General features: G+C 47.3%; 1 protein-coding gene across 1 annotated transcript in view; it reads left to right on the plus strand.

Moving 5' to 3' along the window:
- The window catches only part of AGBL1 (AGBL carboxypeptidase 1), a 1,106,789-nt gene that overhangs the window by 688,426 nt on the left and 390,519 nt on the right, over positions 1–27,844 (plus strand). The window lies entirely within an intron of this gene.

Raw genomic sequence — 27,844 nt, forward strand, 5'->3', positions numbered from 1 at the left:
CCCCGTTATAAGCCCTTATGCCTCATTATCCCCATTATGCCTCTAATTAACCTCCATTATGCCTCTCATTACCCCCATATCAGCCCCCATGCCTCTTATTAGCCCCAATATCAGCCCTGATGCCTCATTGGCCCCCATTATAAGCCATTATGTCTTATTATCCCCCATATGCCTCATTAGCCCCATATGCCTCATTAGCCCCATTATGCCTCTAATAGTCTAATTAGCCCCCATTATGCCTCTCATTAGCCCCTATTATGCCTCCAGCAGCCTAATTTTTTATAAAATAAATAAACTCTTACCTCTCCTGCTCCTGGACGCCGCCTGCAATTTTCTTTCTCCTCAGTCGACTGTGCTCTGAACTGGCATGCACAGTGTGAGCTCACAGAGCGACCTCACACTGTGTGCAGCTCTGCACAGCCGACAGCCGAGGACCAGGAAGCGGTAAGTACATAGCGTTCACCACTTCCTGGTCCTTCGGTACTAATGAGCGCTTCCATAATGGAAGCGCTCATTAGTATTCGCCGGCCATTGGGCAGAGCAGCTGCTTTGGGGAATCAGCGGGGGGGCACCCGGGGGCGCAAAGAATAACATAGGGCCTCCCTGTAGTGACACCACTAAGTACAACTATTATATAATAAAATATTTACAGACATTTTATGAATAACTATTAGAATGCTGAAGACAGAAATGAGCTGCCTTAAATTGTTCGATAGAAATTCCACTTGAGATTTATATGTCTCTAATAACTCATGTAACCATTCGATATAATTGCTGACTGCTCTGTAAATAATTGTAAGAAATGTAATTAGGTCATGGTACAGAACCACCCTTTAATTTAAATCGCTAATTCATGACTGATTAGGCACTTTGCGGTAATTGTTTTCCCTTTGAAACATGTAAGGCTACTTTCACACTAGAAGAAAAAGTTACAGCCAGCTCACCTATATCATCCTGTGTAGCGGTGCACGGAGCGGACCCAAGCCAGTCCCGATGTAAGGCCTCATAAAAAGAAAAGAGGCTCCAGCACCAGTGGCAGACGCTTTAGCAATCCCGATCTTTATTCACCAAAATGTTCCGAGTAAATACAGCATACAGTGGCACTGATTCCCACTTACTCCCAGTAGATGCACGCGTTTCGAACAGTAGAGTTCTTAGTCATAATCAAAGATGTTTGACCTGCTCTGATCTGAAATAGAGTCCATCCCCGCTGTCTCAACCCACAATGGGAGGGGTTTGGGGAAAAAAAACAGGGTGGACACAGAGTCAATCAGAAACATGTGAAACACCTGTTCAAACACACACACACCCGTGACATATATCATCCATTTTAATAATAGTAAAATAATATAAATCCCACATATCGAGACAGTCAAAGTAGCCACAAACAGCACATATTATTCAGACAAGTAAATACTGTAATAAACTGATAGAAGCACATTATATTTGAGAGTCACAATACATTACAATATATTTATCTGTAAAGAATAAATCAAGGCCAGCTCACCTATATCATCCTGTGTAGCGGTGAACGCAGCAGACCCAAGCCAGTCCCGATGTAAGGCCACATACATCACCTGTACATGATGATATAGGTGAGCTGGCCTTTGATTATGACTAATGAGAACCTTCACAGACATTATGATATATTGTAATTGCATCCCATTTGAATAAGGGCACATTGTATTTTTCAAATTCTAACATATTGTGATTGTATCCCATTTAAACATTTCAGCATATTGCACCATTATTCTTATGTTGAGAAGTCTGCCGTGGTATCCCTTAAGAGACTATGCTTTTGGGTCCAGTTTCCACCGCACTCATCAGAACCGCATAACTATCTGGTTATTTGTATATCCTCAAGCGGGCTTCTTTCAACCCAGTTCACATTATGTGGTTCTGATGAGTGCGGTGGAAACTGGACCCAAAAGCATAGTCTCTTAAGGGATACCACGGCAGACTTGTCTCAACATAAGAATAATGGTGCAATATGCTGAAATGTTTAAATGGGATACAATGAACTGAGGCAAACTGATGCATTCTGAACAGATCCTTTTTCATTCAGAATGCATTAGGGCAAAACAGATCCATTTTGGACCGCTTGTGAGAGCCCTGAATGGATCTCACAAACAGAAAGCCAAAACGCCAGTGTGAAAGTAGCTTAATAACAATCTATGGCACTGTATGATGAATATAACCAAAGGAAGACTGCCTTTTGAAGATGGTTTGGTAATGTAGCTCTATGAAAACAGATCATAGTTGATCCTATATAATAAAATCGCAGTGTGAGTGCGCTGTGTCTGTGTGTGTCACCAGTTTTGCACTGGGCATGCACAGCGGGGCAACCAATCAGGACATAGTGCTCCACACGCGGCCGCACCGCCCATATCATCGCGCCGACCAATTAGGACACGGCGCTGACACCCTGATTCAAATAACTGTTTAACCCCTTCCATGCCGCAATATTTAGGAACCGCTGTCTGAAAGGTGCAAACCATCAGGCCGCTGCTCTGCCCTGGCAGTAGCCCGATGCTTGAAGGGTTAATGCCCCCCTTACACAACACCCCCGCCCCCCCTTTCAAGATGCAGAGTGCACAGGTCCTTATTGAGCGCTGTATGGAGGGGCTAACCATCAAGCCGCTGCTCTGCTATGGCAGCGGTCGATGCTTGAAGGGTAAACTGAGGTAGCTCCCTCCCCCATCGGGCCGCTGCGCAGTGGCAGCGTCCCGATGGTTACCATAGCAACCAGGTGCCTTCATAGGCATCTGGCTTGCTGTGGTATATCTAAGCCTGATCAGGCTCCTGCTAAAGGCAGGAGCCTGATCAGGCTTAGTGTGAATTCAATACACTGCATTACACTTTATAGTGTACTGCAGTGTATTGTAAGCCATCAGACCCACTGGATCTTCAAGAACCAAGTGGGTCTGGGTCTCAAAAAAAAGTGAAAGGACCTTATCTATAAAAGGATCATGCTACTTTTACTGAATGGTGAACACCATAAAAAAAAAAAATAATAAACTATGATGGAACTGCAATTGTCCAAAAAATAACTATGGCTTTCAGAAAATGGAGAAACAAAAACATGATTTTCTTTTAGGGATGAGCGAACTCGAACTGTATAGTTCGGGTTCGTACCGAATTTTGGGGTGTCCGTGACACGGACCCGAACCCGGACATTTTCGTAAAAGTCCGGGTTCGGGTTCGGTGTTCGTCGCTTTCTTCGCGCTTTTGTGACGCTTTCTTGGCGCTTTTTGAAAGGCTGCAAAGCAGCCAATCAACAAGCGTCATACTACTTGCCCCAAGAGGCCATCACAGCCATGCCTACTATTGGCATGGCTGTGATTGGCCAGAGCACCATGTGACCCAGCCTCTATTTAAGCTGGAGTCACATAGCGCCGCCCGTCACTCTGCTCTGATTAGCGTAGGGAGAGGTTGCGGCTGCGACAGTAGGGCGAGATTAGGCAGATTAACTCCTCCAAAGGACTTGATTAACTGATCGATCTGCAGCTGTGGATCATTGAGCTGCTGATCCTCAATTGCTCACTGTTTTTAGGCTGCACAGACCGTTTGTCAGTCACATTTTTCTGGGGTGATCGGCGGCCATTTTGTGTCTTGTGGTGCGCCAGCACAAGCTGCGACCAAGTGCATTTAACCCTCAATGGTGTGGTTGTTTTTTGGCTAAAGCCTACATCAGGGTGAAGCTGTCACACCAAGTGCATTTAACCAGCAATAGTCTGTTCATTTTTTGGCCATATACAAAATCAGGGGCAAGCTGCGCCTGTCACCAAGTGCATTTAACCCTCAATGGTGTGGTTGTTTTTTGGCTAAAGCCTACATCAGGGTGAAGCTGTCACACCAAGTGCATTTAACCAGCAATAGTCTGTTCATTTTTTGGCCATATACTAAATCAGGGGCAAGCTGCGCCTGTCACCAAGTGCATTTAACCCTCAATGGTGTGGTTGTTTTTTTTGGCTAAAGCCTACATCAGGGTGAAGCTGTCACACCAAGTGCATTTAACCAGCAATAGTCTGTTTATTTTTTGGCCATATCCCAGTCTAATTCTGTCACTAAATCCATACCGGTCACCCAGCGCCTAAATACTAGGCCTCAAATTTATATCCAGCTAAATCTGTCCCTAGTGCTGTAGCTGGGCGAGTTATTTAGTGTCCGTTCAAGCACATTTCTTGTTCTGGGTTGAAATACAATTCCCAATTTAGCAATTTCATAATTTAGTGGTTTCTGCTATATCAGAGCTATTTGAAATCTATCCCTAAAAGGGTATATAATATTCAAGGTGCACATTGGGTCATTCAGAATAACTTCACACACACCCGCTACTGTGTATTTCCAAGTCTAATTCTGTCACTAAACCCATACCTGTCACGCAGCGCCTAAATACTAGGCCTCAAATTTATATCCAGCTAAATCTGTCCCTAGTGCTGTAGCTGGGCGAGTTATTTAGTGTCCGTTCAAGCACATTTCTTGTTCTGGGTTGAAATACAATTCCCAATTTAGCAATTTCATAATTTAGTGGTTTCTGCTATATCAGAGCTATTTGAAATCTATCCCTAAAAGGGTATATAATATTCAAGGTGCACATTGGGTCATTCAGAATAACTTCACACACACCCGCTACTGTGTATTTCCAAGTCTAATTCTGGCACTAAACCCATACCTGTCACCCAGCGCCTAAATACTAGGCCTCAAATTTATATCCCGCTAAATCTGTCCTTAGTGCTGTAGCTGGGCGAGTTATTTAGTGTCCGTTCAAGCACATTTCTTGTTCTGGGTTGAAATACAATTCCCAATTTAGCAATTTCATAATTTAGTGGTTTCTGCTATATCAGAGCTATTTGAAATCTATCCCTAAAAGGGTATATAATATTCAAGGTGCACATTGGGTCATTCAGAATAACTTCACACACACCCGCTACTGTGTATTTCCAAGTCTAATTCTGGCACTAAACCCATACCTGTCACCCAGCGCCTAAATACTAGGCCTCAAATTTATATCCCGCTAAATCTGTCCTTAGTGCTGTAGCTGGGCGAGTTATTTAGTGTCCGTTCAAGCACATTTCTTGTTCTGGGTTGAAATACAATTCCCAATTTAGCAATTTCATAATTTAGTGGTTTCTGCTATATCAGAGCTATTTGAAATCTATCCCTAAAAGGGTATATAATATTCAAGGTGCACATTGGGTCATTCAGAATAACTTCACACACACCCGCTACTGTGTATTTCCAAGTCTAATTCTGGCACTAAACCCATACCTGTCACCCAGCGCCTAAATACTAGGCCTCAAATTTATATCCCGCTAAATCTGTCCTTAGTGCTGTAGCTGGGCGAGTTATTTAGTGTCCGTTCAAGCACATTTCTTGTTCTGGGTTGAAATACAATTCCCAATTTAGCAATTTCATAATTTAGTGGTTTCTGCTATATCAGAGCTATTTGAAATCTATCCCTAAAAGGGTATATAATATTCAAGGTGCACATTGGGTCATTCAGAATAACTTCACACACACCCGCTACTGTGTATTTCCAAGTCTAATTCTGGCACTAAACCCATACCTGTCACCCAGCACCTAAATACTAGGCCTCAAATTTATATCCCGCTAAATCTGTCCTTAGTGCTGTAGCTGGGCGAGTTATTTAGTGTCCGTTCAAGCACATTTCTTGTTCTGGGTTGAAATACAATTCCCAATTTAGCAATTTCATAATTTAGTGGTTTCTGCTATATCAGAGCTATTTGAAATCTATCCCTAAAAGGGTATATAATATTCAAGGTGCACATTGGGTCATTCAGAATAACTTCACACACACCCGCTACTGTGTATTTCCAAGTCTAATTCTGGCACTAAACCCATACCTGTCACCCAGCGCCTAAATACTAGGCCTCAAATTTATATCCCGCTAAATCTGTCCTTAGTGCTGTAGCTGGGCGAGTTATTTAGTGTCCGTTCAAGCACATTTCTTGTTCTGGGTTGAAATACAATTCCCAATTTAGCAATTTCATAATTTAGTGGTTTCTGCTATATCAGAGCTATTTGAAATCTATCCCTAAAAGGGTATATAATATTCAAGGTGCACATAGGGTCATTCAGAATAACTTCACACACACGCTTCTGTGCATTTCCAAGTCTAATTCTGTCACTAAATCCATACCGGTCACCCAGCGCCTAAATACTAGGCCTCAAATTTATATCCAGCTAAATCTGTCCCTAGTGCTGTAGCTGGGCGAGTTATTTAGTGTCCGTTCAAGCACATTTCTTGTTCTGGGTTGAAATACAATTCCCAATTTAGCAATTTCATAATTTAGTGGTTTCTGCTATATCAGAGCTATTTGAAATCTATCCCTAAAAGGGTATATAATATTCAAGGTGCACATAGGGTCATTCAGAATAACTTCACACACCCGCTACTGTGCATTTCCAAATCTAATTCTGTCACTAAACCCATACCTGTCACCCAGCGCCTAAATACTAGGCCTCAAATTTTTATCCCGCTAAATCTCTCGTTACCGCTGTCCTGTTGTGGCTGGGAAAGTTATTTAGTGTCCGTCAAAGCACATTTTTTGTTCTGGGTTGAAATACAATTCCCAATTTAGCAATTTCATAATTTAGTCGTTTCTGCTATATCAGAGCTATTTGAAATCTATCCCTAAAAGGGTAGATCATATTGAAGGTGCACATAGGGTCATTCAGAATAACTTCACACACACGCTTCTGTGCATTTCCAAGTCTAATTCTGTCACTAAATCCATACCGGTCACCCAGCGCCTAAATACTAGGCCTCAAATTTATATCCCGCTGAATTTGAATACAATACATTGGGCCAAATAATATATTTGTTGTTGTGGTGAACCATAACAATGAGAAAAACATCTAGTAAGGGACGCGGACGTGGACATGGTCGTGGTGGTGTTAGTGGACCCTCTGGTGCTGGGAGAGGACGTGGCCGTTCTGCCACATCCACACGTCCTAGTGTACCAACTACCTCAGGTCCCAGTAGCCGCCAGAATTTACAGCGATATATGGTGGGGCCCAATGCCGTTCTAAGGATGGTAAGGCCTGAGCAGGTACAGGCATTAGTCAATTGGGTGGCCGACAGTGGATCCAGCACGTTCACATTATCTCCCACCCAGTCTTCTGCAGAAAGCGCACAGATGGCGCCTGAAAACCAACCCCATCAGTCTGTCACATCACCCCCATGCATACCAGGGAAACTGTCTCAGCCTCAAGTTATGCAGCAGTCTCTTATGCTGTTTGAAGACTCCGCTGGCAGGGTTTCCCAAGGGCATCCACCTAGCCCTTCCCCAGCGGTGAAAGACATAGAATGCACTGACGCACAACCACTTATGTTTCCTGATGATGAGGACATGGGAATACCACCTCAGCATGTCTCTGATGATGACGAAACACAGGTGCCAACTGCTGCGTCTTTCTGCAGTGTGCAGACTGAACAGGAGGTCAGGGATCAAGACTGGGTGGAAGACGATGCAGGGGACGATGAGGTCCTAGACCCCACATGGAATGAAGGTCGTGCCACTGACTTTCACAGTTCGGAGGAAGAGGCAGTGGTGAGACCGAGCCAACAGCGTAGCAAAAGAGGGAGCAGTGGGCAAAAGCAGAACACCCGCCGCCAAGAGACTCCGCCTGCTACTGACCGCCGCCATCTGGGACCGAGCACCCCAAAGGCAGCTTCAAGGAGTTCCCTGGCATGGCACTTCTTCAAACAATGTGCTGACGACAAGACCCGAGTGGTTTGCACGCTGTGCCATCAGAGCCTGAAGCGAGGCATTAACGTTCTGAACCTGAGCACAACCTGCATGACCAGGCACCTGCATGCAAAGCATGAACTGCAGTGGAGTAAACACCTTAAAACCAAGGAAGTCACTCAGGCTCCCCCTGCTACCTCTTCTGCTGCTGCCGCCTCGGCCTATTCTGCTGCTGCCGCCTCGGCCTCTTCCTCCGCCTCTGGAGGAACGTTGGCACCTGCCGCCCAGCAAACAGGGGATGTACCACCAACACCACCACCACCACCTCCGTCACCAAGCGTCTCAACCATGTCACACGCCAGCGTTCAGCTCTCCATCTCACAAACATTTGATAGAAAGCGTAAATTCCCACCTAGCCACCCTCGATCCCTGGCCCTGAATGCCAGCATTTCTAAACTACTGGCCTATGAAATGCTGTCATTTAGGCTGGTGGACACAGACAGCTTCAAACAGCTCATGTCGCTTGCTGTCCCACAGTATGTTGTTCCCAGCCGGCACTACTTCTCCAAGAGAGCCGTGCCTTCCCTGCACAACCAAGTATCCGATAAAATCAAGTGTGCACTGCGCAACGCCATCTGTGGCAAGGTCCACCTAACCACAGATACGTGGACCAGTAAGCACGGCCAGGGACGCTATATCTCCCTAACTGCACACTGGGTAAATGTAGTGGCAGCTGGGCCCCAGGCGGAGAGCTGTTTGGCGCACGTCCTTCCGCCGCCAAGGATCGCAGGGCAACATTCTTTGCCTCCTGTTGCCACCTCCTCCTTCTCGGCTTCCTCCTCCTCTTCTTCCACCTGCTCATCCAGTCAGCCACACACCTTCACCACCAACTTCAGCACAGCCCGGGGTAAACGTCAGCAGGCCATTCTGAAACTCATATGTTTGGGGGACAGGCCCCACACCGCACAGGAGTTGTGGCGGGGTATAGAACAACAGACCGACGAGTGGTTGCTGCCGGTGAGCCTCAAGCCCGGCCTGGTGGTGTGTGATAATGGGCGAAATCTCGTTGCAGCTCTGGGACTAGCCAATTTGATGCACATCCCTTGCTTGGCGCATGTGCTGAATTTGGTGGTGCAGAAGTTCATTCACAACTACCCCGACATGTCAGAGCTGCTGCATAAAGTGCGGGCCGTCTGTTCGCGCTTCCGGCGTTCACATCCTGCTGCTGCTCGCCTGTCTGCGCTACAGCGTAACTTCGGCCTTCCCGCTCACCGCCTCATATGCGACGTGCCCACCAGGTGGAACTCCACCTTGCACATGCTGGACAGACTGTGCGAGCAGCAGCAGGCCATAGTGGAGTTTCAGCTGCAGCACGCACGGGTCAGTCGCACTACAGAACAGCACCACTTCACCACCAATGACTGGGCCTCCATGCGAGACCTGTGTGCCCTGTTGCGCTGTTTCGAGTACTCCACCAACATGGCCAGTGGCGATGACACCGTTATCAGCGTTACAATACCACTTCTATGTCTCCTTGAGAAAACACTTAGGGCGATGATGGAAGAGGAGGTGGCCCAGGAGGAGGAGGAGGAGGAGGAGGAAGAGGGGTCATTTTTAGCACTTTCAGGCCAGTCTCTTCGAAGTGACTCAGAGGGAGGTTTTTGGCAACAGCAGAGGCCAGGTACAAATGTGGCCAGCCAGGGCCCACTACTGGAGGACGAGGAGGACGAGGATGAGGAGGAGGTGGAGGAGGATGAGGATGAAGCATGGTCACAGCGGGGTGGCACCCAACGCAGCTCGGGTCCATCACTGGTGCGTGGCTGGGGGGAAAGGCAGGACGATGACGATACGCCTCCCACAGAGGACAGCTTGTCCTTATCCCTGGGCAGCCTGGCACACATGAGCGACTACATGCTGCAGTGCCTGCGCAACGACAGCAGAGTTGCCCACATTTTAACCTGTGCGGACTACTGGGTTGCCACCCTGCTGGATCCACGCTACAAAGACAATGTGCCCACCTTACTTCCTGCACTGGAGCGTGATAGGAAGATGCGCGAGTACAAGCGCACGTTGGTAGACGCGCTACTGAGAGCATTCCCAAATGTCACAGGGGAACAAGTGGAAGCCCAAGGCCAAGGCAGAGGAGGAGCAAGAGGTCGCCAAGGCAGCTGTGTCACGGCCAGCTCCTCTGAGGGCAGGGTTAGCATGGCAGAGATGTGGAAAACTTTTGTCAACACGCCACAGCTAACTGCACCACCACCTGATACGCAACGTGTTAGCAGGAGGCAACATTTCACTAACATGGTGGAACAGTACGTGTGCACACCCCTCCACGTACTGACTGATGGTTCGGCCCCATTCAACTTCTGGGTCTCTAAATTGTCCACGTGGCCAGAGCTAGCCTTTTATGCCTTGGAGGTGCTGGCCTGCCCGGCAGCCAGCGTTTTGTCTGAACGTGTATTCAGCACGGCAGGGGGCGTCATTACAGACAAACGCAGCCGCCTGTCTACAGCCAATGTGGACAAGCTGACGTTCATAAAAATGAACCAGGCATGGATCCCACAGGACCTGTCCGTCCCTTGTCCAGATTAGACATTAACTACCTCCCCATAACCATATATTATTGGACTCCAGGGCACTTCCTCATTCAATCCTATTTTTATTTTCATTTTACCATTATATTGCGATGCTACCCAAAGTTGAATGAACCTCTCCTCTGCCTGTGTGCTAGGCCTAAATATATGCCAATGGACTGTTGCAGTGGTGGCTGACATGAAGCCTGATTCTCTGCTATGACATGCAGACTAATTCTCTGCTGACATGAAGCCAGATTGTCTGTTACGGGACCTCTCTCCTCTGCCTGGGTGCTGGGCCTAAATTTATGACAATGGACTGTTGCAGTGGTGGCTGACGTGAAGCCTCATTCTCTGCTATGACATGCAGACTGATTCTCTGCTGACATGAAGCCAGATTGTCTGTTACGGGACCTCTCTCCTCTGCCTGTGTGCTAGGCCTAAATATATGCCAATGGACTGTTGCAGTGGTGGCTGACGTGAAGCCTGATTCTCTGCTATGACATGCAGACTGATTCTCTGCTGACATGAAGCCAGATCCTCTGTTACGGGACCTCTCTCCTCTGCCTGTGTGTGTGCTGGGCCTAAATATATGCCAATGGACTGTTGCAGTGGTGGCTGACGTGAAGCCTCATTCTCTGCTATGACATGCAGACTAATTCTCTGCTGACATGAAGACAGATTCTCTGTTACGGGACCTCCCTCCTCTGCCTGGGTGCTGGGCCTAAATATATGCCAATGGACTGTTGCAGTGGTGGGTGACGTGAAGCCTCATTCTCTGCTATGACATGCAGACTAATTCTCTGCTGACATGAAGCCAGATTGTCTGTTACGGGACCTCTCTCCTCTGCCTGTGTGTGTGCTGGGCCTAAATATATGCCAATGGACTGTTGCAGTGGTGGCTGACGTGAAGCCTCATTCTCTGCTATGACATGCAGACTAATTCTCTGCTGACATGAAGACAGATTCTCTGTTACGGGACCTCTCTCCTCTGCCTGGGTGCCGGGGCCTAAATATCTGAGAATGGACTGTTCCAGTGGTGGGTGACGGGAAGCCAGATTCTCTGCTATGGAACCTCTCTCCAATTGATTTTGGTTAATTTTTATTTATTTAATTTTTAATTTAATTCATTTCCCTATCCACATTTGTTTGCAGGGGATTTACCTACATGTTGCTGCCTTTTGCAGCCCTCTAGCTCTTTCCTGGGCTGTTTTACAGCCTTTTTAGTGCCGAAAAGTTCGGGTCCCCATTGACTTCAATGGGGTTCGGGTTCGGGACGAAGTTCGGATCGGGTTCGGATCCCGAACCCGAACATTTCCGGGATGTTCGGCCGAACTTCTCGAACCCGAACATCCAGGTGTTCGCTCAACTCTATTTTCTTTCAAAAATGCTTTTATTGTGTAAAATAAAATAAAAAAAATTCACAAATTAGGCATCACTGTGTCCGTAACAACTAGCTCTATATAAATAGTATGTGATCCAACCCGTCTGGTGAACACCATAAAAAAAAATATATAAAATGCGCTAAACAAGCCATTATTTATCACCTCACATCACAAAAAGTGTAATACCAAGCGATCAAAAATTCATATGTGCCCCCAAATGGTACCAGTCAAACCATCATCTCTTCCAGAAAAAAATGAGACCCAGCCTAAGATAATTGCCCCAAAAATAAATAAAAAAATATGGCTTTCCGAAAATGGAAACATAGACTTATTAGGTATCGCCACATCATTACGACCTGCTCTATAAAAATATCAGATAATCTACTCTGTCAGGTGAACATTATAAAAAAATATATATATATATGTATATATATATAATAAAAACTGTGCCAGAAGAACCATTTTTTGGTTACCTTGCCTCATAAAAAGAGTAATTGTGTATATATATATATATATATATATATATATATATATATATACACACACACAATGTACAACTACCTCTAGCTAAATATTTATATTCTGCAGGAATAACCCTAATAATAACACGCCCGCCCGCACCGCTCACACCAGCACGCCGATCAATCAGGACACAGCACTCCACATGCAGCATGCACGGCCCATACCTGCGCGCCAGCAAGCAGGTCGGAGTGCCACCATTTCTGTTTGTCAGTCCCAGACGCCATTTCTGTTTGTCAGTTCCAGCACTATCAGCCATATAGAGAGGAGCCCCTGTCAGCAGTCTGACCTACCAGTCGATACCAGCAGTCTCAGCACCAGCAGTCAGTGCCTGTCATACAGCCACAGCCACCAGTCACAGTACCAGCAGTGTCAGCCAGCACTCAGTGCCAGCAGTCTCAGCCACAGCCAGTGCTCAGTGCGAGCAGTCTCAGCCACAGCCAGTGCTCAGTGCGAGCAGTCTCAGCCACAGCCAGTGCTCAGTGCGAGCAGTCTCAGCCACAGCCAGCACTCAGTGCCAGCAGTCTCAGCCACAGCCAGAAGTCTCTGCCACAGCCACCAGTCAGTGCCAGCAGTCTCAGCCACAGCCTGTCTCAGTCACCAGCCGCAGTCAGCAGTCTCAGCCACAGCCAGCACTCAGTGCCAGCAGTCTCAGCCACAAGCCACAGCCAGCAATCTCAGCCGCAGCCACCAGTCTTAGCCACCAGTCAGTGCCAGCAGTCTCAGCCACAGCAGCCAGTCTCGGCCACCAGTCAGTGTGGTCAAGTTCTCTTGCCATTTGAGGCTACTTTCACACTCGCGTTTTGTGTGGATCTGTCATGGATGGATCCATTCAGATAATACAACCGTCTGCATCCATTCAGAATGGATCTGTTTGTATTATCTGTAACATAGCCAAGAAGGATCAGTCTTGAACACCATTGAAAGTCAATAAAGGACGGATCCATTTTCTATTGTGCCAGATTGTGTCATTGAAAACGGATCCGTCCCCATTGACTTACATTGTGTGTCAGGACAGATCTGTTTGGCTCAGTTTCATCAGACGGACACCAAAACACTGCAAGCAGCGTTTTGTTATCTGCCTCCATAGCGGAATGGATACTGAACTGATGCATTCTTAGCGGATCCTTTTCCATTCAGAATACATTAGAGCAAAACTGATCCGTTTTGGACCGCTTGTGAGAGGCCTGAACGGATCTCACAAACGGAAAGCAAAAAAAACGCGAGTGGGAAAGTAGCCTAATATAGACTGTTTCTACTAATGTTTACGCACTACTGTTCTAGCGCCCAATATTGTAACGGGCTTAATGTCTAGTTTATCATAAAGAGTATAAATTGTATAATCATTGACGTGAACACTTTAAATAACAAATTCAGTAATAAACAAAGTAGCCACCTAATACAAATGTAGTAGTGTGTGAAATTAATTCCCAGGAAAGCATTCAGGAAATTAGACGTACTGCTGGAATCAGATTATTTCCAGCTTTGTTTGACCCACTGTACAAGATGAATTATTTCATATTTGCACAGTGTGAGTTGCATTGTCGTTTATATGAAGCGGTAGCTTTATAGAAAAGACCGTTCCCAACCACAACCTTTAAAATGCTGGAAATCCATCTTTTGACACTAGTTAAGGGCTCGTTCACACAAACGTATTTTGAGTTCTGTATACGCACCATTTTATGCGTTCCGCATACGGTCTGTCTTCGGAACCATTCATTTCAATGGGTCCGAAAAAGATGTGAACAGCACTCTGTGTGCTGTCTGCATCCGTTTCTCCGTTCCGTGGCTCCGCTAAAATTATGAGTCCTGTCCTATTCTTGTCCTGTAGCTGCTGCCCTCCAACAGAAAAAAGAGACACAAGCTTCAGATGGAGTGAGTTAACAAGAGCAAAGGGGTAAAAAATACATTATGTTACATGTCTCTTCACTGTTTGTCATTGTATACCGTGTGGGCTGGTGGTGAATGCTGCAGTTGTGTATCGAGGACATTGTGGCAGTGTGGAAGTACATAGCCACCTCTGTTGTGTCCGTACTGGCCGTGGATATTTGTAGGTGTGAACTGCGCTCCTGTGATTTGTATCTCTTCCCTGTTTGTGCCTGTATGGAGGAGTAATGTTTCAATGTCTGTTCACTGTGCACCATTGTATTCCATGTGGGCTGGTTGCTGTACATTGTGGATGTGTATTTAGGACTAAGTGTCGGTGTGGCAATGCACACTAGCTTCTGTTGTTTGCTTACTGTCCATGGTATACTTGTAGATGTAAGTGTATCTCTCCGATCTGGTTCTGTAGAGGTTAATTCCACAGTCTGTCTGTATCTTTCTGAATCTGTGCCTGTTGTCCATGTGCTCATAAGTAGTGATGAGCGGCAGAGGCTATATTCGAATTCTCAATATTTCACGAATATTTGGGCGAATATTTGTCATATATTCACAAATTCGAGATTATTTTCTTGATCGTGAAAAATCGGCAATGTAATGCGTGGGTCACTTTTGCTAAATTTTCCAAGCTGCTAGAAGTGTCCTGAGACTGGAGAAAATTATTGGCACGGCAGAACATTAAATATGGCTTCATATGCAGTTAGATTGCTCCAATATATTTGCAATTGCGCAAATCGGCACCAACGATGTGAATATTTTGGTGCAATACGTGAAACTTCACATTTTAGCAGGTCTGCATGTATGTATGGACAGCAGAACCTATCACACTACCTTACACCCTGCACTGCAACAGCTACACTGTATCCGGATCTAACCTACACTGACTATCTCCCACTAACTGTATTATGTATATAAGCTAACTATCTATCTAATGTAATGAGTGGAAAGCACAGAGCACAGCAATGACACTGCTGTCTCTCTCAAAACGTTAAAAAACTACAGAAAATGGCTGCTGGGAGGTTCTTATATAGTAAGGGGTAGGCAACTTTCATATTGGTTGCTAGGGATGTTGCTAAGCTCAGACAAAGACACTGCAGCCTTCTCATTGGCCCACAAGCAAGAAGGGAGGTTACTGATGAAGAAGAAATCTACAATTCTCGAATGCCAATATTCAAAATTCGAATATTCGTGATCAATAGGGATGAGCGAACCCGAACTGTATAGTTCGGGTTCGTACCGAATTTTGGGGTGTCCATGACACGGGTTCGGGTTCGGTGTTCGTCGCTTTCTTGGCGCTTTTTGAAAGGCTGCAAAGCAGCCACTCAACAAGCGCCATACTACTTGCCCCAAGAGGCCGTCACAGCCATGCCTTCTATTGGCATGGCTGTGATTGGCCAGTGCAGCATGTGACCCAGCCTCTATTTAAGCTGGAGTCACGTAGCGCCGCACGTCACTCTGCTCTGATCAGTATAGGGAGAGGTTGCAGCTGCGACGTTAGGGCGAGATTAGGCAGTGATTAACTCCTCCAAAAGACTTCATTCAGAGATCGATCTGCAGCTGTGGATGATTGAACTGCTGCTATTGAATTGCTCACTGTTTTTAGGCTGCCCAGAGCGTTTTTCAGTCAGTTTTTTTGGGGGTGATCGGCGGCCATTTTGTGTCTTGTGGTGCGCCAGCACCAGCTGCCACCAAGTGCATTTAACCCTCAACGGTGTGGTTGTTTTTTTGGCAAAATCCTACATCAGGGGCAAGCTGTCACCAAGTGCATTTAACCCTCAATAGTGTGGTTGTTTTTAGGCTAAATCCTACATCAGGGTCAAGCTGTCACACCAAGTGCATTTAACCATCAATAGTCTGGTTATTTTTTGGCCATATACTACATCAGGAGCAAGCTGTCATCAAGTGCATTTAACCCTCAATGGTGTGGTTGTTTCTTGGCTAAATCCTACATCAGGGTCAAGCTGTCACACCAAGTGCATTTAACCATCAATAGTCTGGTTATTTTTTGGCCCTATACTACATCAGGGGCAAGCTGTCACCAAGTGCATTTAACCCTCAATGGTGTGGTTGTTTTTTGGCTAAATCCTACATCAGGGTTAAGCTGTCACACCAAGTGCATTTAACCATCAATAGTCTGGTTATTTTTTGGCCATAGACTACATCAGGGGCAAGCTGTCACCAAGTGCATTTAACCCTCAATGGTGTGGTTGGTCAAGCTGTCATACCAAGTGCATTTAACCATCAATAGTGTGGTTAGTTTTTGGCCATATCCCAGTCTAATTCTCTCAGTAAACGTATACCTGTCACCCAGCGCCTAAATACTAGGCCTCAAATTTATATCCAGCTAAATCTGTCGTTACTGCTGTGGCTGGTCAAGTTATTTAGTGTCCGTCAAAGCACAGTTTTTGTTCTGGGTTGAAATACAATTCCCAATTTAGCAATTTCCTAATTTAGTGGTTTCTGCTGTATCAGAGCTATTTTAAATCTATCCCTAAAAGTGTATATAAGATTCAAGGTGCACATAGGGTCATTCTGAATTACTTCACACACACGCTACTGTGCATTTCCAAGTCTAATTCTGTTAGTAAACGTATACCTGTCACCCAGCGCCTAAATACTAGGCCTCAAATTTATATCCAGCTAAATCTGTCGTTACTGCTGTAACTGGTCAAGTTATTTAGTGTCCGTCAAAGCACAGTTTTTGTTCTGGGTTGAAATACAATTCCCAATTTAGCAATTTCCTAATTTAGTGGTTTCTGCTGTATCAGAGCTATTTTAAATCTATCCCTAAAAGGGTATATAAGACTCAAGGTGCACATAGGGTCATTCTGAATAACTTCACACACATGCTACTGTGCATTTCCAAGTCTAATTCTGTCAGTAAACCTATACCAGTCACCCAGCGCCTAAATAATAGGCCTCCAATTTATATCCAGCTACCTACGGTACCTAAATAGATAGCCAGATAGTGTTTGGTGTCTGTAAAAAAAGGCCTGAATTTGAATTCAATACATTGGGCCAAATAATATTTTTCTTATTGTGGTGAACGGTAACAATGAGTCTTCTGCAGAAAGCGCACAGATGGCGCCTGAAAACCAAGCCCATCAGTCTGTCACATCACTCCAATGCATACCAGGGAAACTGTCTGAGCCGCAAGTTATGCAGCAGTCTCTTATGCTGTTTGAAGACTCCGCTAGCAGGGTTTCCCAAGGGCATCCACCTAGCCCTTCCCCAGCGGTGGAAGACATAGAATGCACTGACGCACAACCACTTATGTTTCCTGATGATGAGGACATGGGAATACCACCTCAGCATGTCTCTGATGATGACGAAACACAGGTGCCAACTGCTGCGTCTTTCTGCAGTGTGCAGACTGAACAGGAGGTCAGGGATCAAGACTGGGTGGAAGACAATGCAGGGGACGATGAGGTCCTAGACCCCACATGGAATGAAGGTCGTGCCACTGACTTTCACAGTTCGGAGGAAGAGGCAATGGTGAGACTGAGCCAACAGCGTAGCAAAAGAGGGAGCAGTGGGCAAAAGCAGAACACCCGCCGCCAAGAGACTCCGCCTGCTACTGACCGCCGCCATCTGGGACCGAGCACCCCAAAGGCAGCTTCAAGGAGTTCCCTGGCATGGCACTTCTTCAAACAATGTGCTGACGACAAGACCTGAGTGGTTTGCACTCTGTGCCATCAGAGCCTGAAGCGAGGCATTAACGTTCTGAACCTTAGCACAACCTGCATGACCAGGCACCTGCATGCAAAGCATGAACTGCAGTGGAGTAAACACCTTAAAAACAAGGAAGTCACTCAGGCTCCCCCTGCTACCTCTTCTGCTGCTGCCGCCTCGGCCTCTTCTGCTGCTGCCGCCTCGGCCTCTTCCTCCGCCTCTGGAGGAACGCTGGCACCTGCCGCCCAGCAAACAGGGGATGTACCACCAACACCACCACCTCCGTCACCAAGCATATCAACCATGTCATACGGCAGCATTCAGCTCTCCATCTCACAAACATTTGAGAGAAAGCGTAAATTCCCACCTAGCCACCCTCGATCCCTGGCCCTGAATGCCAGCATTTCTAAACTACTGGCCTATGAAATGCTGTCATTTAGGCTGGTGGACACAGACAGCTTCAAACAGCTCATGTCACTTGCTGTCCCACAGTATGTTGTTCCTAGCCGGCACGACTTCTCCAAGAGAGCCGTGCCTTCCCTGCACAACCAAGTATCCGATAAAATCAAGTGTGCACTGCGCAACGCCATCTGTGGCAAGGTCCACCTAACCACAGATACGTGGATCAGTAAGCACGGCCAGGGACGCTATATCTCCCTAACTGCACACTGGGTAAATGTAGTGGCAGCTGGGCCCCAGGCGGAGAGCTGTTTGGCGCACGTCCTTCCGCAGCCAAGGATCGCAGGGCAAGATTCTTTGCCTCGTGTTGCCACCTCCTCCTACTCAGCTTCCTCCTCCTCTTCTTCCACCTGCTCATCCAGTCAGCCACACACCTTCACCACCAACTTCAGCACAGCCCGGGGTAAACGTCAGCAGGCCATTCTGAAACTCATATGTTTGGGGGACAGGCCCCACACCGCACAGGAGTTTTGGCGGGGTATAGAACAACAGACCGACGAGTGGTTGCTGCCGGTGAGCCTCAAGCCCGGCCTGGTGGTGTGCGATAATGCGAAATCTCGTTGCAGCTCTGGGACTAGCCGATTTGTCGCACATCCCTTGCTTGGCGCATGTGCTGAATTTGGTGGTGCAGAAGTTCATTCACAACTACCCCGAAATGTCAGAGCTGCTGCATAAAGTGTGGGCCGTCTGTTCGCGCTTCCGGCGTTCACATCCTGCCGCTGCTCGCCTGTCTGCGCTACAGCGTAACTTCGGCCTTCCCGCTCACCGCCTCATATGCGACGTGCCCACCAGGTGGAACTCCACCTTGCACATGCTGGACAGACTGTGCGAGCAGCAGCAGTCCATAGTGGAGTTTCAGCTGCAGCACGCACGGGTCAGTCGCACTATGGAACAGCACCACTTCACCACCAATGACTGGGCCTCCATGCGAGACCTGTGTGCCCTGTTGCGCTGTTTCGAGTACTCCACCAACATGGCCAGTGGTGATGACGCCATTATCAGCGTTACAATACCACTTCTATGTCTCCTTGAGAAAACACTTAGGGCGATGATGGAAGAGGAGGTGGCCCAGGAGGAGGAGGAGGAGGAAGAGGGGTCATTTTTAGCACTTTCAGGCCAGTCTCTTTTAAGTGACTCAGAGGGAGGTTTTTTGCAACAGCAGAGGCCAGGTACAAATGTGGCCAGCCAGGGCCCACTACTGGAGGACGAGGAGGACGAGGATGAGGAGGAGGTGGAGGAGGATGAGGATGAAGCATGGTCACAGCGGGGTGGCACCCAACGCAGCTCGGGCCCATCACTGGTGCGTGGCTGGGGGGAAAGGCAGGACGATGACGATACGCCTCCCACAGAGGACAGCTTGTCCTTACCCCTGGGCAGCCTGGCACACATGAGCGACTACATGCTGCAGTGCCTGCACAACGACAGCAGAGTTGCCCACATTTTAACGTGTGCGGACTACTGGGTTGCCACCCTGCTGGATCCACGGTACAAAGACAATGTGCCCACCTTACTTCCTGCACTGGAGCGTGATAGGAAGATGCGCGAGTACAAGCGGACGTTGGTAGATGCGCTACTAAGAGCATTCCCAAATGTCACAGGGGAACAAGTGGAAGCCCAAGGCCAAGGCAGAGGAGGAGCAAGAGGTCGCCAAGGCAGCTGTGTCACGGCCAGCTCCTCTGAGGGCAGGGTTAGCATGGCAGAGATGTGGAAAAGTTTTGTCAACACGCCACAGCTAACTGCACCACCACCTGATACGCAACGTGTTAGCAGGAGGCAACATTTCACTAACATGGTGGAACAGTATGTGTGCACACCCCTCCACGTACTGACTGATGGTTCGGCCCCATTCAACTTCTGGGTCTCTACATTGTCCACGTGGCCAGAGCTAGTCTTTTATGCCTTGGAGGTGCTGGCCTGCCCGGTGGCCAGCGTTTTGTCTGAACGTGTATTCAGCACGGCAGGGGGCGTCATTACAGACAAACGCAGCCGCCTGTCTACCACCAATGTGGACAAGCTGACGTTCATAAAAATGAACCAGGCATGGATCCCATAGGACCTGTCCATCCCTTGTGCAGATTAGACATTAACTACCTCCCCTTAACCATATATTATTGTACTCCAGGGCACTTCCTCATTCAATCCTATTTTTATTTTCATTTTACCATTATATTGCGAGGCTACCCAAAGTTGAATGAACCTCTCCTCTGTCTGGGTGCCGGGGCCTAAATATCTGACAATGGACTGTTCCAATGTTGGGTGACGTGAAGCCTGATTCTCTGCTATGACATGCAGACTAATTCTCTGCTGACATGAAGCCAGATTCTCTGTTACGGGACCTCTCTCCTCTGCCTGGGTGCTGGGCCTAAATATATGACAATGGACTGTTGCAGTGGTGGCTGACGTGAAACCTGATTCTCTGCTTTGACATGCAGACTGATTCTCTGCTGACATGAAGCCAGATTCTGTGTTACGGGACCTCTCTCCTCTGCCTGGGTGCTGGGCCTAAATATATGACAATGGACTGTTACAGTGGTGGCTGACGTGAAGCCTGATTCTCTGCTATGACATGTAGACTGATTCTCTGGTGACATGAAGCCAGATTCTCTGTTACGGGACCTCTCTCCTCTGCCTGTGTGCTGGGCCTAAATATATGACAATGGACTGTTGCAGTGGTGGCTGACGTGAAGCCTGATTCTCTTCTATGACATGCAGACTGATTCTCTGCTGACATGAAGCCAGATTCTCTGTTACGGGACCTCTCTCCTCTGCCTGGGTGCCTGGGCCTAAATATATGCCAATGGACTGTTGCAGTGGTGGCTGACGTGAAGCCTGATTCTCTGCTATGGGACCTCTCTCCAATTGATATTGGTAAAAAAAAAAAAAAAAAACATTTAATTCATTTCCCTATCCACATTTGCTTGCAGGGGATTTACCTACATGTTGCTGCCTTTTGCAGCCTTCTAGCTCTTTCCTGGGCTGTTTTACAGCCTTTTTAGTGCCGAAAAGTTATTGTCCCCATTGACTTCAATGGGGTTCGGGTTCGGGACGAAGTTCGGATCGGGTTCGGATCCCGAACCCGAACATTTCCGGGAAGTTCGGCCGAACTTCTCGAACTCAAACATCCAGGTGTCCGCTCAACTCTAGTGATCAACAGTACTCATTGGTGTGACAGGAGAGAAGACTAGAAGAAAGAATAGGAATAATAAGTGAATCTCTGGGGTGGGGTGGTCATTGCCTTTATCATGGGCAAAACTAACTTTTTCAGAATGATTATTTAACATACTTTAGTAATAGAACTAAACAATAAGAGATACTATTTTGTGTCACTGACTATCAGGAACCCTACACTTAATGTTTCAGTGACCACCAGTTCTCACAAGCTAAATATCCTCTCAATTCTCATTACATAAATAAGGGGAGTAGCTCACATTGATTCAGAGACCTCCCCATTCATTGCTCTGCTAGATTTATATTAAGCTGACAGCTCAAGGGGAGTGTCTTTTCTGCTGCAGCTAAGAGGGCGTGTCCATGCTCTACATATCACAGCTCAGGAGGCAGAAGGATGAAACTGAGCATGTGCGGCCTTCTCAGTGAGCAGGACAAAGAAATAAGAAAAAAAAACTGCAGGTGATGCTATACCAATACATTTTTATTACATGTAATTACAAAAGTATTCAGACCCAGGTGCTAGTTTGAAACCTGTAGAATATTTTTCGAGGGACAACTCCTTTAAGATGCTAAAGTTGTCACAACATGGCTAATAATGTCCCATAAATGCATTCAGAGTTTATTTTTAAAAAGTGGACCTTCGTTGGTAAGCTAACAGGTAGCAGCTATAGAGAATGTCTCTCTTCCAGAGGATGTAGCCTGCCCATGTATTACAATTATAGCCCATTGATTGCAATGAATACTATGAAAAGTTTCAGTTCCCAAATAGTGGTGCTGAAAGAATCAGCTGATCTTTGGCATCCCAGCATCCAGAGTCTCAGAGTAATCAGCTTATTTTTGAGGGATCCTTCTAAGGCCTATGCACATGGCCATTGCTGTCTTGTGGTCCACAAACAACTGATCCACAAAATATGGATACCAGCCATGTGCATCCAGCACTTTCCTTGTTCTTATGAGGCATAATAATAAGATTTTCTTGAATGGGCTACTATTTACTCTTAAAATTATATTTTTCTCTGTCTTCCAAGAAATTAGTGGAATAATGCAGCTAGTTAAGGAAATTACTAAATTGCTTTATTGTCACTACCAGAGCTTTGAGACGTTCTCAAAGCTCTGTGTCTCCACCCCTGTGATGATGTCACTTAGGGTTGGAGGTTTTCTCACTGTTCTGTTTCTCCGCCCCTGTGATGAGGTCTTACTCTCAGCTGTCTCTCCTGCGTTTGATTTCTCTGCCTTTAAATCACCCCTCCTCCTATTGCAGGGCGTGGATTATATTTCTCCTTTCAGTTGTAGCTCTGCCTTGAGTATCTTCACTCCTTTAGCTACTAGTTCTCTGGACCTGTGTTCTGCTGCTGCAAGCACTCCGGATATTGCCAGCGGTCCTTGGATCCGTCTTCTCTACGGCTGCAGCTCCATCAGCTAAGTGTGCAGACTTTGTTATGTACCTGGTGATTTCCTGACTGGATCTGAGGTGGCCCCGGTTCCCTCCTTATTCTGTGCAGGGCATCGGAGGCCGTGCCCCTTCCACTATTGTAGGGGTTACAGGGCTCATCAGTCTAAGGTACGCGGGCATGCCTCGTTCCACCATTTGGATCCGGGCATGTGCTTTAGCAGCATAGGGAGAGTGTTGAGGGTCTGACAGGGGTCACCCTTTCTCTTCCCTAGTTTGGGTCCGGTCAGTAGGTCTTTTTACTGTGTATACTCTTGTTACCCTTAAACAGCCGTGACATTATAATCCACCAAAACCGTCCTTGTTGACATGGATCCGCTTTCTGACCTGGTTGACCGCATGCAGGGTCTTTCTTTGGAAGTAGCGGATCTCCGTCAATCTCTGACTCAGCTACAAGCATTGGGCTCTGCTCCGGCTCATGGAGTCTGTTGCGAGCCAAAGGTCTCACTTCCGGAAACGTTCTCTGGGGGCAGTGAGAATTTTGTTCGCTTCAGAGAGGCATGTAAACTCCATTTTTGTTTGTGTCCCCACTCCTCTGGTAATGAGGAACAGAGGGTGAGGATTGTCATCTCCCTGCTCAGAGGTAATGCTCAGACTTGGGCTTTTTCGCTGCCATCAGGGGATCCTTCCCTGCGATCCGTGGAGAGGTTTTTTGTGGCCCTGGGGCAGATATATGATGACCCGGATCGTGTTGCTCTGGCAGAATCGAACTTACGTGTTCTATGCCAGAACAAACTGTCTGCGGAGCTTTATTGTTCTGAATTTCGGAGATGGGCAGCTGATTCAGGCTGGAATGATGCTGCACTCCGAAGTCAGTTCTGTCATGGTCTCTCAGAGGGTTTGAAAGATGCCTTTGCTTTCCATGAGAGACCAACATCCTTAGAGTCTGCCATGTCATTGGCGGTACGCCTTGACAGGCGTCTAAGGGAAAGAAACAAGACCTCTCCGTCCAGCCATTGTCAGTCTAGGGGCAATGGTGCGGACTCATTCAGTATGCAGGGGTCTCATCCTGTCTCGCTCCCCTCTGAGGAGGAGCCCATGCAGCTAGGCCGACTTGCCCCTGATAAAAGAGGATTTAGTCCTCAGAATATGGTGTGTTTTTGTTGTGGGGGCATAGGTCATTTGGCAAATGTTTGTCCGTCTAGGAGATTCCTGAACTGTACTAAGAGCGATAATAAGAGAAAAACCTCAAGAGGTAGATCATCAAGTTCTGCTTCATCTGCTACTTTGGGCAAAGTTGATGTGGGAATTGATGCTTTTCCTCTGACCTGCAGTTCCCGTTTTATCCTGTCTGCCAGGGTGGCGCTAGAGAGCAAGGTCATTCCTTGTGAGATTTTTGTCGATAGTGGAGCGGCCGTCAATCTTATTGACACTCAATTTGTAGCTTTGCATGGGTTTCAGGTTTGTACATTAGAAAAGGATATACCTGTTTTTGCTATTGACTCTGCCCCACTCTCGCAGAGATCTCTGAAAGGCATTGTTCACAATATCCGGCTAGCTGTAGGTGACACTCATGTGGAGGAGATATCTTGTTTTGTCCTTAACGGATTGCCTTCTCCTCTAGTTTTGGGGCTACCCTGGCTCACTAGACATAACCCCACTATTGATTGGCAAGGAAGGCAAATAAATGAGTGGAGTGACTTTTGTAGAGAGAATTGTCTCACAGCCACTCTTGCTGAGGTGTCTACTAAAACTCTGCCATCATTTCTCTCTGATTTCTCGGATGTGTTTTCCGAGAGCGGTGTTCAGGAGCTACCTCCTCACCGGGAGTTTGACTGTCCCATTAACCTCATTCCCGGCGCCAAGCTGCCAAAGGCACGCCTCTACAATCTCTCACAACCGGAGAGACTCGCAATGCGAACCTATATCTCTGAGAGTCTCGAGAAGGGGCATATTCGTCCCTCAAAGTCGCCTGTTGCCGCGGGTTTTTTTTTTGTTAAAAAAAAAGATGGCTCTCTGAGACCTTGCTTAGATTTTAGGGAGCTGAACCGTATCACGATTCGCGATCCCTATCCCCTTCCTCTGATCCCGGACCTCTTCAACCAAATTGTTGGGGCCAAGGTGTTTTCCAAATTGGATCTGAGAGGCGCGTACAACCTGGTCAGGGTCAGAGAGGGGGATGAATGGAAAACGGCCTTTAATACCCCTAACGGGCATTTCGAGAATCTCGTTATGCCTTTCGGCCTGATGAATGCTCCGGCCGTCTTTCAGCATTTTGTTAATAGTATTTTCTATCATTTAATGGGGAAATTTGTATTGGTGTATCTTGATGATATTTTGATTTTTTCCCCTGATGTTCAGACTCATCAGGATCATCTTTTTCAGGTCCTGCAGATACTGCGGGAAAATAAACTGTATGCCAAGCTGGAGAAATGTCTTTTTATGGTATCAGAGATTCAATTTCTGGGTTTTCTCCTCTCTGCTTCTGGTTTTCGCATGGATCCGGAGAAGGTCCGTGCTGTGCTGGAGTGGGAGCTTCCTGAAAATCAGAAGGCATTGATGCGCTTTCTGGGTTTTGCTAACTACTACAGAAAGTTCATTTTGAATTATTCCTCTATTGTCAAACCCCTTACTGACATGACAAAAAAGGGGACGGATTTTTCCTCTTGGTCGGAGGAGGCGCTTGCAGCCTTTTCTAAGATTAAAGAGAGTTTTGCGTCTGCTCCCATCTTGCTGCATCCCGATGTTTCCTTACCTTTTATTGTTGAGGTGGATGCTTCCGAGGTGGGTGTGGGTGCAGTTTTGTCCCAGGGCCCCTCTCCTGCCAAATGGCGACCTTGTGCCTTTTTCTCTAGAAAACTCTCCCCGGCAGAGAGAAACTATGATGTGGGAGATAGGGAGTTGTTGGCCATCAAGTTGGCTTTCGAGGAATGGCGCCATTGGTTGGAGGGGGCCAGGCACCCGATCACCGTTTTTACCGACCATAAGAATCTGGCGTACCTGGAGTCGGCCAGGCGTATGAATCCGAGACAGGCCAGATGGTCTCTGTTCTTCTCCAGATTTAATTTTGTTGTTACTTTCCGCCCTGGGATCAAGAATGTGAAGGCTGATGCTCTCTCTCGCTGTTTTCCGGGAGGAGGAAACTCCGAGGACCCGGGTCCCATTTTGGCGGAGGGGGTAGTTGTTTCTGCTCTATATTCCGATTTGGAGGCCGAGGTCCAGGCTGCCCAGTCTGAGGCACCTGCCCGTTGTCCTTCCGGGAAGTTGTTCGTGCCTCCTGAGCTACGTCACAAACTCTTTAAGGAACATCATGATACAGTTCTTGCTGGTCACCCCGGGAGTAGAGCCACGGTAGATCTCATTGCTCGGAGATTTTGGTGGCCGGCTCTTCGTAAGTCTGTGGAGGGTTTTGTGGCGGCTTGTGAGACGTGCGCTCGCGCTAAGGTCCCTCGTTCACGACCTTCAGGTTCCCTTCTCCCGTTACCCATACCTTCCCGTCCTTGGACACACCTGTCCATGGACTTTATCACGGATCTTCCTCGTTCCTCGGGGAAGTCGGTGATCCTGGTGGTCGTGGACCGTTTTAGCAAGATGGCTCATTTCGTTCCTTTCCCTGGTTTACCCAATGCTAAAACGTTGGCGCAAGCTTTTGTCGATCATATTGTTAAATTGCACGGCATTCCCTCTGAGATTGTTTCCGATAGAGGCACGCAGTTTGTGTCCAGGTTCTGGAAGGCTTTCTGTTCTCGCCTGGGGGTTCGGCTGTCCTTCTCTTCTGCTTTTCACCCGCAGTCGAATGGTCAGACTGAGCGCCTCAATCAGAATCTGGAGACATATTTGCGCTGTTTTGTGGCAGAGAACCAGGAGGATTGGTGTTCATTTCTCCCTCTTGCTGAGTTTGCTTTGAACAACCGTCGTCAGGAATCTTCTGATAAGTCACCATTTTTTGGTGCATATGGGTTCCATCCGCAGTTTGGGACATTCTCGGGAGGGGCTCTTTCTGGTTTACCTGAGGAGGAGAGATTTTCCTCATCTTTGTCTACCATTTGGCAAAAGATTCAGAGTAATCTCAGAAAGATGAGTGAGAAGTATAAGCGTGTGGCTGATAAGAGACGTGTGCCTGGTCCGGACCTGAATGTGGGTGATCTGGTGTGGTTGTCTACAAGAAATATTAAACTGAAGGTTCCCTCCTGGAAATTGGGCCCCAAGTTTATTGGGCCTTATAAAATTTTGTCAGTCATCAATCCTGTTGCCTTCCGCCTTGATCTTCCACGGGTTTGGAAGATACATAATGTTTTTCACAGATCTCTCTTAAAACCATATGTCCAGCCCACGGTACCCTCCTCTTTGCCTCCTCCTCCGATTTTGGTTGATGGCAATCTGGAGTTTGAGGTTTCCAGAATTGTGGACTCTCGCATTGTCCGCGGTTCTCTTCAGTACCTCGTTCATTGGAAGGGTTATGGTCCTGAGGAGAGGATGTGGGTTCCGATGTCGGACATTAAAGCCACTCGCCTTATCAGGGCATTTCATAGGGCTCATCCTGGGAAGGTGGGTCCTGGGTGTCCGGAGTCCACCCGTAGAAGGGGGGGTACTGTCACTACCAGAGCTTTGAGACGTTCTCAAAGCTCTGTGTCTCCACCCCTGTGATGATGTCACTTAGGGTTGGAGGTTTTCTCACTGTTCTGTTTCTCCGCCCCTGTGATGAGGTCTTACTCTCAGCTGTCTCTCCTGCGTTTGATTTCTCTGCCTTTAAATCACCCCTCCTCCTATTGCAGGGCGTGGATTATATTTCTCCTTTCAGTTGTAGCTCTGCCTTGAGTATCTTCACTCCTTTAGCTACTAGTTCTCTGGACCTGTGTTCTGCTGCTGCAAGCACTCCGGATATTGCCAGCGGTCCTTGGATCCGTCTTCTCTACGGCTGCAGCTCCATCAGCTAAGTGTGCAGACTTTGTTATGTACCTGGTGATTTCCTGACTGGATCTGAGGTGGCCCCGGTTCCCTCCTTATTCTGTGCAGGGCATCGGAGGCCGTGCCCCTTCCACTATTGTAGGGGTTACAGGGCTCATCAGTCTAAGGTACGCG

Source organism: Bufo gargarizans, chromosome 2 (genome assembly GCF_014858855.1).
Source record: "Bufo gargarizans isolate SCDJY-AF-19 chromosome 2, ASM1485885v1, whole genome shotgun sequence".
Classification (NCBI taxonomy): domain Eukaryota; kingdom Metazoa; phylum Chordata; class Amphibia; order Anura; family Bufonidae; genus Bufo; species Bufo gargarizans.